The sequence below is a fragment of the Castanea sativa genome, chromosome 11 (assembly GCF_040712315.1).
Source record: "Castanea sativa cultivar Marrone di Chiusa Pesio chromosome 11, ASM4071231v1".
NCBI lineage: Eukaryota > Viridiplantae > Streptophyta > Magnoliopsida > Fagales > Fagaceae > Castanea > Castanea sativa.
In genome coordinates, this window is record NC_134023.1 from 39,785,668 (window position 1) to 39,799,500 (window position 13,833).

Below are 13,833 nucleotides of genomic sequence, written 5' to 3' on the forward strand. Positions count from 1 at the left end.
TACCGCGCCAGCCTCTGGGCTGCTGTTGCCCTGACTTCGTCTACAAGATCAAGCTCTAGACGTAATGCTTCAACATTCTTGCTCTCGTCATAACTTTCCACGCGGTAGCTTGTCAATCCTATTTCTGCCGGTATGAGGGCCTCTGCACCTAACGCCAATCGAAACGGTGTCTCTCCTGTTGGCGTTCTTGCCGTTGTTCTGTACGCCCATAGCACACTTGGTAATTCGTCTGGCCATACGCCTTTTACCCCCTCGAGCCGGGTCTTGATGATCTTTAACAAGGACCGGTTCGTGACTTCAACTTGTCCATTGGCCTGTGGATGAGCGGGCGACGAGTAGTGATTCTTGATTCCTAACTGAGAACAGAAGTCTCGGAACGCATCGTTGTCGAATTGCTTCCCATTATCTGAAACGAGAACTCTCGGGATTCCGTATCGACAGATAATACTTCTCCATACAAAGCTGCAAATGTTTTTCTCCGTGATAGTAGCGAGAGCTTCCGCTTCCACCCACTTGGTGAAGTAGTCGATACCAACTACCAAGAACTTCAGTTGTCTTGCCGCTATTGGAAATGGACCCATGATGTTTAACCCCCATTGTGCGAACGGCCACGGAGCCGTCATGGGTGTAAGTTCCTCCGTTGGTTGTCTTATAAGATTGCCAAACCGCTGACACTTATCGCAGGCTCTAACGTACATGTGGGCATCCTTCTGCATTGTCGGCCAATAGTACCCCGCTCGGAGTAGCTTGTGTACTAGAGACCTTGATCCAGAGTGGTTTCCACAAATTCCTTCGTGAACTTCCCTCATCACGTAGTCTGCTTCGTCATGGCCAAGGCATCTCAGATATGGTCGAGAGAATCCTCTTTTGTAGAGAACATCTTTTATCAGTACGAATCGGGCAGCCCTAACCTTCAATTTCCTTGCGTCTTCCTTCCTGTCTGGCAGCTTGCCGTCCTTGAGGTACGCCACAATTGGAACCATCCAATCGTCTTCAGTGCTTAATTCCTGCACTCGCACATTATCAAGCAGTGATGAATGTTGGATGAAGGACAATACCTGCTCTGGGACGATCATAGGTTCGGCCGAAGTAGCCTTTGCGAGTCAATCAGCCTCTTGATTCTCTTCTCTCGGGATTTGAATTATCGTGAATTGGAGGTCATTTATTCGACCCTTCACTTCTCCGAGGTACCTTCTCATTCGCTCACTCCTACAATCATAGCTTCCATTAACTTGGCTAGCTACGATTTGGGAGTCAGAGTAGACCACTGCCTTCCTGGCCCCAGCCGCTATTGCAAGCTCCAATCCTACCATCAGTGCCTCATACTCCGCTTCATTATTCGTAGTAGGAAACTCCAGACGGATCATGCATTCAATTTTATCTCCTTCCGGGGTATGGAGTACTACTCCGACTCCTCCCGTGTGTTTATTGGAGGATCCGTCTATGTGAATTCTCCATGTGGGTGTCTCTTCTGCCCCCTGCTTCTCAGGTGTAGTGAATTCCGCGATGAAGTCTGCCAATATTTGTCCCTTCACAGCTGTTCGTGGCTGGTATTGGATATCGTACTCACTCAGCTCGACAGCCCATAAAGCCATCCGTCCGGCAGTTTCAGGATTGTTCATTACCCTCCGCAAGGGCTGATCCGTTAGGATTATTATGGTATGTGCTTGAAAATAGGGTTTCAGTTTTCGAGCTGCAGTTACAAGAGCGAAGTCAAGTTTCTCCATCCGTGGGTATCTCTCTTCTGTGCCTCTTAGCGCCCGGCTAACAAAGTACACGGGCTTTTGTATCTTCCCTTCTTCTCTGATGAGAGCTGCACTTACCGCTACTGATGAGACGGCAAGGTACAGGAACAATTCCTCCCCCGGTACGGACGGACTAAGCAACGGCGGGGCAGAGAGATATGCTTTTAACTCCTCAAATGCCCTTTGGCATTCGTCCGTCCACTCGAAAGATCTTCTTAGTGTTCTGAAGAAAGGTAGACACTTGTCCGTTGCTCTCGATACGAATTTGTTTAGGGCTGCTATCTTCCCTGTCAAGCTTTGTACTTCCTTCACCGTCCTGGGAGGGGACAGCTCCATAATTGCTTTCACTTTCTCGGGGTTGACCTCAATGCCCCGCTGGGACACCATGAATCCTAGGAATTTTCCAGCAGTCACTCCGAATACACATTTGCTTGGATTCAACTTCATTTTGTACATTCGAAGAGTGTCGAAGGTCTCGTGGAGGTCCCTCAGATGATCCGACACTTTTACGCTCTTCACCAACATGTCATCTACGTAGACCTGGACATTCCGGCCAATCTGGTGCGCGAACATTTTGTTCATTAACCGTTGGTATGTGGCTCCTGCATTCTTGAGCCCGAATGGCATTACCTTGTAACAAAAAAGCCCTTGGCTCGTCACAAATGATGTTTTCTCTTGATCTGTCTCCTCCAACTTAATCTGGTTATACCCCGAGAAGGCGTCCATGAAGCTCAACAACTCATGTCTTGCGGTGGAGTCCACTAAGGCATCAATGCGTGGAAGCGGGTAACTGTCTTTAGGGCACGCTTTATTTAGATCCGTGAAGTCAAAGCACATTCTCCACTTCCCATTTGACTTTTTGACCATTACCACATTTACCAGCCAGTTTGGGTAGTACACCTCTCGTATGAAGTTGGCTTCTCGTAGCTTCTGCACTTCCTCTGCTACGGCTCGATCCCTTTCAGGGGCGAATACGCATTTCTTTTGTCGGACTGGAGAGAACGAAGGTGACACGTTCAATTTATGGACTATGACTGTCGGATCTATTCCCGGCATGTCGTCATGGCTCCATGCGAACACGTCTTGGTTTTCCTTGAGGAACAATAAGAGGGCATGTCGAACCGTTTGGTCAACCGAGGTTCCTATCCTGGTGGTTCGATCAGGTCTCGAATCGTCTAGTTGTACTTCTTCCAATGTCTCCACGGGTTTTGCCACTGTTCTCTGCTCTTCGATATTCAATGTCTGTACATGGTCATCCATCTCCATCATGGCCACGTAACATTCCCGTGCAGTCACCTGATTTCCGCGCAGTTCTCCAACTCCATGTTCAATGGGGAACTTGATCATCAGATGGTAGGTTGAAGTGATGGCCTTCCATGCGTTGAGAGTAGGACGTCCGAGTATGGCGTTATATGCTGAGGAGCAATCAACCACTAGAAAGGAGACATTTTTAGTTATCTGTTGCGGGTAGTCTCCTACCGTCACTGTCAATGTGACGGATCCCAAAGGATGGACCAGGGTTCCCCCAAAGCCAACGAGGGGCGTGCATGCCGGGATCAGGCGCTCCTTTGCAATCCCCATCTGCTGGAACGCAGGATAATAAAGAATGTCTGCTGAGCTCCCGTTGTCCACTAGAACTCGGTGGACATTGAAGTCTCCTACCTGTATACTAACCACAAGCGCGTCGTCATGGGGGTGGTGAAGGCGCCGGGCCTCTTCTTCAAAAAACTCGATACTGGAGTCGTTCCGTCGTATTCTTTCTAGTGAAGGGCCCGTCGACTAGACACTTTGTACCGTCCGTAAATAGGTCTTCCTGGCCTTTTTGGACGATCCTGCTGAAGCGCTGCCCCCCATTATCATCCGTATGTCTGCTACCGGTGGTCTAGGACGCTCGTTTTCCCGTCTAGGATTCTGCTCCTGGGGCTGATCAGTTCTTTCCTTCCTCACGAACCTTTGCAACCTTCCCTGCCTTATAAGGGCTTCGATCTGTTGTTTCAAGTCATAACAGTCCGTCATATCATGGCCGTGGTCACGATGAAAACGGCAATATCTATCTCTTGGCCTCTTATTCGGATCTCCCTTCAACTTGCCCGAGAATGTCAAGCTTCCTTCATCTTTGATTTGCATAAGCACTTGGTCAATTGGGGCTGTGAGGGGGGTGAAACTTGTAAACCTCCCTGAAGGTGGTTTGAGTCTCCGGTCTTCTCGTCGATCTCTGGTTCTAGCCACTTTTCGTCCGTTATCTGGTTTCGTATCTTCCTGTCTTTCCCTTTTCTTTGGTTTATAGTCGTCTCTGGCCAGCAAGGCATCCTCCACGTTCATATACTTCGTCGCCCTGTAATAGATATCGGACATAGTCTTTGGGTCATTCTTGCATAGAGAGAATAAGAACTTACCCTCTCGTAGTCCGTTCGTGAATGCTGCCACAAGTATCTTGTCATCTGCCTCATCTATCGAGAGTGATTCTTTGTTAAAACGGGCTATGTAAGACCTCAACGTCTCGTCTTCTCTTTGCTTAATACCCAGTATACATGTGATAGACCACTTGTGTCGATGACTTCCAATAAAGTGCGATACAAACTGCGCGCCTAATTCCTTGAAAGTGCCGATGGAATTGGGCGTCAACCTAGTGTACCAATCCCTTGCAGGCCCTTTCAAGGTAGTGAGGAAAGCCCTGCACATGATTTCGTCTGGTACACCCTGAAGATGCATTAGGGTTCTGAAAGACTCCAGGTGATCCAACGGGTCCTTAGATCCGTCATAGTTTTCCACATGGGGCATGCGAAACTTTGCAGGAACGGGGCATGAATTTACCAACGCTGTGAATGGTGAGTCCGTTCTATGGACTAGGTCGTCCAAGTTGCTGGATACCCGTCCTTTAAGGGCATTCATCTTCGCATCCATACGTTCCCTCATCTCCTGCATTTCGGTGGCTATGTGAGTCGGCACAGCATCTAAGGCAAGTGGTTGATTGGGTTCTTGTCGCTCGGGTCTAGTCGGAGCGTTGCTGCCCTCAGGTCTTTCCGCGTTCCTTCCTTCAGGACTAGCGCCCTCCTGATCTTCCTGTGGTGCACTCTGGTGTGCGGTTATTTGCCGCAACTGTTCTTCCAAATCATGATTCTGCTTAGTGAGGCGCTCGACCGCCGCCGCAAGCGTTTGGACCTGCCTTTCAAGAGCGGTGGCGCGCGGTTCGTCGCCTTGATTGTTGTTCATTGCCATCGATCGGGTGAGTGCCATGCAACTCTTTGTCTCAAGAATAGAGCGAGGCTAAAATAATCAGAAGATTTTCTTCTTCTGTTCTTGCTTCCCACAAACGGCGCCAACTGATGATGCCGAAAATATCACCAGTGAGTTGCAAGCACCCCTTTGCCTAAAGCTATACCTGCAAAAAGAAAATAATGGACCTAAAGAGAGCACCGGTGTGGTGCCGGCCAAAAACCCTCCGAAGGTCAAGTTAGAATCTTGTGTCTTTTACCCTAGAGTGCCAGAGTAAAGAATATTGTGCGTACCTTCATATCTAGGGTTTCTAGGGTATTTATAGTGAGCAGAATTACCTTTCTTTTAGGATACAACTTCCTTCTCAAGTTCATCTCCATATAGGGATCTTCTCAAACGGGTGTCGCAAGAAGTCTTAGTGCGCACGTTTGCGTGGGGATAAAGCAAAAGCTCATCTGAAGCATATCAAATTACATGCCACCTGGAATCTACAATTAATTCACACATGACGGGTACTCAGCAAAAGCTAACCGTCATAGTCGTGTCCCTTCAAGCATTCACCGTCTTCCTGATCTCCGTCCCTTCAAGTTTTATGAGGATATTCATCTTCCATTTTTTATCCCCTTCATCTTGTAATTAGTAATTTTGTATCTCGACATCACTCTCTTATGTCAGTTTGTTATTGGTGTTGTTTGCCCTTATATCTTGCAATTGAAACAGTCATTTCATCCATTATTTTACCCAAACTAAATATGATTTGTGGAAGTTACTTGATTGCCAATAGTGTAAGTTAGGATGCTTCAAAAATCAAGACTTACAAGTGATTGCTTATTGGGGCACTCTTATAACCTAGGCTTCTTGGAGCATTCTATTTTCCTGCTCCAAGTGTATTTGATGCTTTTCTACTGAGTGTGTTGCACTGTTGTTTGATGGATGTTGACATAGAGTTCTGCCTTGTTAGGGAGTTAATCATGCTTGTAGCTGAAAGCAAAAATGGGAAAATATGTAGTGAAACTAAGGTAGTGGTAAAAACTAAAAAGGGGTGGCTGACTCTGTTTGGTTAATTTGGTATTTCTGATGATCTTATGGTCTTGTAACATGAAAAAGTGGTTTATTATATGCACGCTAATATGAAGATGCCTAACTTATATACTCTTGTTAAAGTTATTATGTAGTTTTTATTTTTATAGATTCAATAGGATTTGAAAACTATGGTATCTGCTCCATATTGTTTACCTTTTACTGATAGACCAAAACACTAATTAGTTTTTTTTTTTTGTAGGAGGTGTTTCATAGTGCGCATAATTGCTCTAATTATCAAATTTCTTTGACATTAAATTATAATATAACTGCTCTAATAAAGTGGAAGTTAACTATGGGAAGTAAAGATATGAACATTACAGTTTCTACAGGACTAATACTGTCATTGGGAGTCATATGCCTAGTAGGTCACTTGTAATGGTGGTTGAATTTTTGTAAAGTTGTTTCATTTCATGTGTTTCACCATCCTTTTGCATTAACAAGACCAAGCCTCGTATTCTCTTTACTTGATGTCTTTTGCTGATTTTGAAATTGAAACAACATTTTAACGATAAAATAAAGAGATGGATTTTAGCCGAACAAGAAGAAATTTTACTGGCAACAGGTGGATTTCATCCTTTGGCAATCAATCTTCTTTGGCAAAAAGATCATAGATTTTTGAAGACGGTAAGGTTGGAGGGTCCAAATGAAGAGTAATAGCTTCTCTAAAAATTGACTGACTTTGTGATTTTCCTGTTTGAAGATAACATATGTGCGTTATTTTGTGAAACCTGTTTGTGCTTCTGCATTTTATGCCAAGGGGTCTCCCTCTACCTACTTTTGTGAAACACAAACAGCTGTGCTCAAATAACTTTGTTGGTGTGGTTGAAACTGAGAAGTGCAAATCAAACTCTGTTGGTCTAGCATTACCAGAGTTGCTACATGGAAGCAAGAACTGAAAATGGTTCAGAAAGAATACAATGCCTGTTTGATGTAGTTCTTGACAAAGCTAGCAAAATTTTCCCAATATTTGGAATAAATTTTTAGAAAATAATAACTGCTCCAAACTTTATCACAAATTTTTTACAAACTATTGTGACAATGAATATAATTAGTGTCACTTCATATTACAAAGATCGTATGGTAAAAATTTGTATTTCCTTAACATTACTCTTAATTTTTTGCTAGAAGAGGAACCAAAACATGAGTACAACCCCAAAAATAGAAATACAACTAGATAGCCAAATATAAAAACATTAACAAAGAAGTATTTAATCACAGTTCAAAGTTCAAACATCTATTTGGCCGCACAATCCAACAGAAGTCGCTGTTTAGGGTTAAGTTCACCATTTTGGCCGATCTTCTGATTCTATTTTCTGAGTGTCTCCAAAATGTCCCAGAAAACGAGTGAACCACCGACTCTCCGACACAGGAAGAACCACCTCCCGCACGACATCGTACTCAACATCTTGGGAAAACTGCCGGTGAAATCAGTTGTAAGACTCAGGTTCATTTCCAAATCCTTGGACTCTTCCATCACCACTCCCAATTTCATCTCCACCCACCTTAACAACAACAACAACAACAAAGATGATGATCATCGTTATCTCATATATATACAGGCCGCTAACTTTTTCTTCTAATGGACCAGTCTGTACAATCGCTTTCGACCGCACGTTTGATACGATTTCTGAGCTTCATATACCCAATGAATCTTTCTTTTAATCGTGCCTATTTATACGCTTCGTGCAATGGCTTACTGTGTTTCTGTAAGTACAGCGATGTTATATATTTGTGGAACCCCAGCATTAGAAAATTCAAGAAGCTGCCTCATACTATCTCAGAAAAATTTAACAATGTTGCACTCGGATTTGCTTATTGTTCCGAGAATAATGACTACAAGGTTGTGAGGATTTAATTTGCGATTTTATTTTTCCAACCCCATTGGTTGGTGGAGCTTTGCACTGGATGGCAGATTTCATAGAAGGACAAGAGAGGCACATGATGATTTTGTCATTTGATGTCAATAGTGAGACGTTTAGGGTGCTAGCACTGCCCGATGGTTCTAACGAAGCCAACACTGATCGGACAGGTCTTGTATCTTTCAATGGAAAACTGACTTTCCTTACATGGGGACATGCTGAAAAAGCTAGCATCCAATGCTCCATATGGGTGATGAGGGAGTATGGTGTGGTCGAGTCTTGGAATAAACTTTTTGTTCTACCATTTGACGGATTACCTTATTTCATTGCCTTTACCGAGTATGGTTCACTTCTGACTTGGTGCATGAACCTTCGAGTAGAGGACCAGGCATTAAAGACTGTATAAATTGACAATAAAAGTGTACAGAAGAAGGATCCTGCTATCCAACTTCCTTCTGTTGTAGTTACTTTCATGGAGAGCCTAGTTTTACTTGATGGAGCAAACATGGTGTCTTACTAACCAGATGGTGGAGTGCATATAAGAAGTGAAGTCATTAGCAGGTCAAATCCTTGTTATTTTCTTTTTCCTTTAATAGTAGGCATGATAGTATTGCTAAATGCTTCATTTTTATCACAGGTTGACACTATCCTTTTGTAGCTATTATAAATTAGTATTTGATTTTGTACGTGAATGCTTGTTATGCTATGGATGGTTGTTATTCTTTTAGTGTTACAAAGATCTAGATTAGAGCTCTCTTGGCTTCAATTTAAAACAATAACTGACCCAAAAAACAGAGCTGAATAATAGAAGCTGTAAAACTGAGAATGTTGAAAGGAGTAGGCAAGTTCTTGTCTAGTGAGCATGTTGCCATTCCAAGTTCATGTTCCTACTCCCCTGGTTCAAACTACATAATCTTTGTTGGTTTGTGTACCGCACATAGCCTCAATAATCATGACAAGAAGCTAATTTATATGATAGAGAGTCGGTTCCAAGGTAAGTGATCTTACCATATCATCCTATCTCCTGCATTTGAGAGATGTAACGTGATAAGGAATGCTATTTTCTCATGCATATTTGGGTTCAATCACATGTTTATTGTCAGTGGATCAACATGTTTAAGTGCTTGAATGTTGTGTTTTTGTTTGTCCTATTGTGATCTTTATGCTAAAGAAACATACTATGATTTATAGTAGTCAGGGATTTGTTCACTAAACTTGTTTGGTTAATGAGGAAGAACTTAAAGGCACATAGAGCTGTTAGCTTGTGAGGTACATGTGCTTTTCTCCTGGGCATTAATGGGATTTTAGTGACCCCAGAGAAAATTCAGTTGATGAAGAAACATATACTATTTAGTTTTATGTCATCCCAAGAAAAACTTTGGACCATATTTGACTTCTTGCATGGACATCAACTAGTCATCTATATATTTGGAAAACCTCTAGAGGTGGTTCCCTTTTACTTTCACCATCTTTAAACTCACAAGTATTCAATTTCTCAAACTCTCTTTCTATAGCAGAAATCCACCTTTTGTTAAGACTAGAGGAATTCATTGTGATTTCTCCTTTAAGTTTGTGGAATAAAAGTTCTTTGAAAAAAGAAAAAAAAATAGCATAAATTCATTCCTAGACCTCTATCAAAGCAATAGCATTCACTCTATAACGTTGTACACTTTCCATGACCTCCCAAATTTATACCAAATTATTTCCATACCCAACATTCTACATCTTGCAAACACCATATTTCTCAAGTGATAATCCCAAATTTATACCAAATTAACTAGCCTAAGAACACTCTCTCTTTAACAAATCACAATTCTTTATCCCACTTTCCCTTCAGTGTCTACCCACAAATGATGTAGACACATACACCACTAATATTATATCCAGATTTATTTGTGATAGTTTTGGTGAGATTGCCAATTTGGCTTTTTATTTGGTTGCATTTGGGAATCTTCATCATAACCAAAGATTTGTTGAAGTAGAGGAGAGTTGAGGGAGCTAGAGTTAGTGTCTTCCTTTTCTTAATTGTTAGATTCAGTAAAGGTTCATCAAGGAGGAGAGGATGAAATGGTTTGGAATTTAATTGAATATAGAAAGTTTGATGTCCTCTCTTATTATAGGGCTTCTAGAGCATCTATTGGAGCTATGTTTACGTGGAGTCCAAAGGTGTCCTCTAATGTTTCTTTGTGCAAGATTACAGCTTTAGGAAAGATTTTAAGTCGTAAAGAATATGCTCAATGGACAATTATTTAAATGGACTGCTGTTGTATGTCCAAGGGCAGTGGAGAAAATATGTTGATAAGCTGTTGTTGCAGCATTTAGTTATAATTTGCTTATGGCTGCAAATGTTTCCTTATTTGAGGTTTATCGGCTGCCTAAGTAGGTTGTTGAGATATTAGGATGGTAGGAAGGAAGGTGCAGAAGCAAAAAAAATAATAGGATTTGTAATGGTTTTACCAATTTTTCTAACTAATTTGTTGAGGATCTATAGCTGATCCCAAAATTTTGGGACTAAGGCTTTGTTTGTGTTGTGTATTTGGTGAAAAAGAAATAACTGCATTTTTTGGCTGTTGGGAATAGCTGCGGTTTTTCTTTTTCTCTGTTTTTGGTCAAAAGCTCTTTGATAGGATGTCTGCTATAAGATGCTTCCTGCCACCCCTCCTCTCTCTCTCTCTCTCTCCCCCCTAACCCTTCTTTCTTCGAATTTCCAAATGCTGTAAGTTTTTATTTCTGGAAGGTCCTCTATATCTCTAGTGTACTAAAGCTGTACCCAATGTTTATAAATAAATCTTTACTTCAAAATAAATCAATAACAAAAAGGTTTTGACACATCCTCACTTTTGCTCTTCTTTTTGTACTGTTGCAGTTAACAAATGTGGTTTACCGGTATTGCTCAAAGCTTTTGAAAAGCTCAAAGTTTTATCTTGTCAAGCGTTTCAGATTTAAAACAAGCCTAGGTCTTCTTTGTTGGAACTCCCCATATAATTTGTGCCTTAGCTTCTAAATACAATTAATTTGTCACTGTGTGATACTTTAAACCCAAACACACTTAGAATTTTGGAGTGTGCTGTTTGTTTAAGTCTTATTCATAAATAAATAAATAAAAATTCCTCTCACATTGGGATTGTGCTTGCGTATGTTCACTCAGTGGCTCAGTGCCTCTAAAAGTTACCAGGACTTTTGGAGTGTGCCGCGTGTGCAAGTCCTATTCATCAAAAATTAATTTGGCAACAAACTTTAAGTATATTTACAACTTGACATACTTCTATAGTTCCATTTGCAAAGCTCATGTGGTAAAAATTGCATTTTCCTTGGCATTACTGTTAATTTTTTGCTAAAAGGAAAACGAAACACAAGTACAACCCAGAAAAGAAATACAAATGGATACCCAAATAGAGCAACATTGACAAAGAAGTAGCATCCCCTAACTACAACACGGTTAAATCCTTCCTCAATTGAAACCCTTTACTGCTTTTTTAGTGCAAATTTTGAAGTAGTTGAGTTCATATGTGGCACTTAGTCAATCCAAAAGACCTTGCAGGTTTTGAATGAAAGTGTCTAAATATCTCTCTTGCATGCCTTCGCTTGTAAGTTCCTCCTTCAACTTGGCATGATTATATTTCACCAACCCAGCTGTTTCACTGTCCTCGTCCATCACAGAGATAATGGCCTTACTCAAGTTTTCCTTTGAAATCCTCCCATTATCTTCTCTCTCCACCTCCACTGCAACTTTGAGTTCTTCCACCATTAACCTGGCACCTAGAATTTGATCACCAAGGTATGGAACGCATACTATTTGGCAATCACTAAAGAGAGACTCCCACATGGACCCATATCCACAATGGGTCACAGAACAACGAATAGATGGGTGCTCCAATATCAATGTTTGTGGCACCCATCCCCCATTCATCCATCTCTTCCTTTAACACTCTCTTCAAACCCCTCTGGAAAAGCTTCTTCAATTGTTGCGCAACCATCTGGAGTACTCAGAGCCACCAAAAATGGTTGCCCACATAACTAAAACCCCAAAAGTAGCTCCTGAAACTGGTCCTATTGTAGTTTATTTTGACTCCCAAATGCACAATACACCACAGTACCTTGCTTGAAATTGCATAACCAATTAGTCCATTTCTCGTCTAGCTTTGTGGCCGGTGTATCAGGCAGGATAGGTCCTGTTAGCAGCACAGGCTTAGCATAATGCTTCCTTGAGTAGTCACAGTACGGCCCCTCAACCTCATGATATGTCCTAAAAGCCATGGCATCACTCCATATCATGCTAGAGGTAATTCGAACATAAATAGACATCCCTGTTCCAAGATCCTTGGCAACCACTTTTAGTTGTGCAATCTCAAAGTCCTTGGACTTTATTCGCACAGATGAAGAAGGATAGCTAGGAGGCAGTTGCATGAAATCTTCCAGAGTCATATCCTCTGGTTTCTGCTTAGTAGGAACCTTTAGTGCTTGTGCTACTATGGTTATCACCGAATAATATATGGCCTTGGAGCCAATTTGGTGTGCTAGGGCTGGCATCCAAAGGCTGAAGTCAAAGAAAATGAAATCAGGCTTGAGACTGCTCAGAATGGTTTGAACTTGGTCTTGGGTTTGGTCAAAGGCAATACAAAGATGTCCATGAAGTGGAAAAGGAACATCTGAGGCAGTCTCAGCACCAGGGGGTAGTCTATCTACACTAGGAACAAGAAGGGGATAGATGTGGATGAGGTTTGGATAAAGGTTGAGATGTTCTACCTTTGCTTGTGCTCCTTTGGGCAGTAAGAAAGACACCCTATGGCCTCTCTCTGCAAGGTTGTTTGAGAGGTGCAGGTAGGGAGTGAAATGGCCAAAGGCAAACCAGGGAAACATGGATACATGAAGTTTTGTGCTTCTTGAATTGTTCATCTTTGCTTAAACCTTTTTTTTTTTTTTGGGTGAAACAATCCACTTGAAAACTAAGTGATTCCCACTGCTGTTTATGTATACCTGATAGAACTGGATCTCCCTAGTGGAGACAAAAATTACAAACACGTGTAAAAATTAATAGAATATATTCTGATGTTCACTTGAAAAAGAATATATAGTCCATACAAAGTGGAAACGGCAAAAGGGGAATTTAAATATTTGTATTTGAAGATCAATTATAGAGTACTTAATATAAAATTGCTCAAGAGTTGAAGATTTCAATGCAAATATTTTGGCTAAATCACATAAAAAGAATTTCACTTTTGGTCATACCCCATGTGTGGGTCTTTTTGCAAATGTTGGGCTAGGCCGCCTCCTGTTGCACTAGGCTCAAAGTTTTCTAGATCAGGGAGTTGTGACTGATCCAATAGTAACCCACCTTGGTCTGCTTGTGCGCAAACGATGAGTCCAAGTTCTAGGGAAGACACTGCAAAGTGGGCTTATTCATTGTTTCTGCTGCAGAAGGAATTTCCTCCAGAATCTGCTGCAGGTCTGACTTTTCTGCTGTGCGGTAAAACTGTCTGTTGTGCAGTAAAATTGTCTGCTGCGCAATAAAGCTTTCTACTGTGCTAATAGAGTTGTCTGCCGTGCAGTGAAGCTTTCTGCTGTGTTAATAAAGCTGTTTGCCAGCAGTTAAGCTTCCTACTTTGCTAATAAAGCTGTTTGCCGTGCAGTTAAGCTTTCTCCTGTGTTAATAAAGTTGTCTGCTGCGAATGACTACTCTTCATTTTCTGCAGAAATACTTTCCTACTTCCTGCACACAAACAAATCTAAAACCCAAAGAAAATACCAATCAAGCAAGTGTTAGCTTACATGGCTTAGCATATTCTCAAATATATACATACATATATTCATAAATATACTTATACGTATACACAGAATGTGAGAAACAAAATATATGTATATATATATTGCCCGTTTGGATCCCCGTTTCCTGTTGCGTTTGCGTTTTTTTTTTTTTTTTTTTTTTAAAG

The 13,833-nt window shown here is 41.7% G+C and overlaps 1 pseudogene; it reads right to left on the reverse strand.

The window, feature by feature from the left end:
• Window positions 1-11,278: 11,278 nt before the first annotated feature.
• Window positions 11,279-12,799, reverse strand: LOC142614436 (UDP-glycosyltransferase 79B9-like; annotated as a pseudogene).
• Window positions 12,800-13,833: the final 1,034 nt, after the last annotated feature.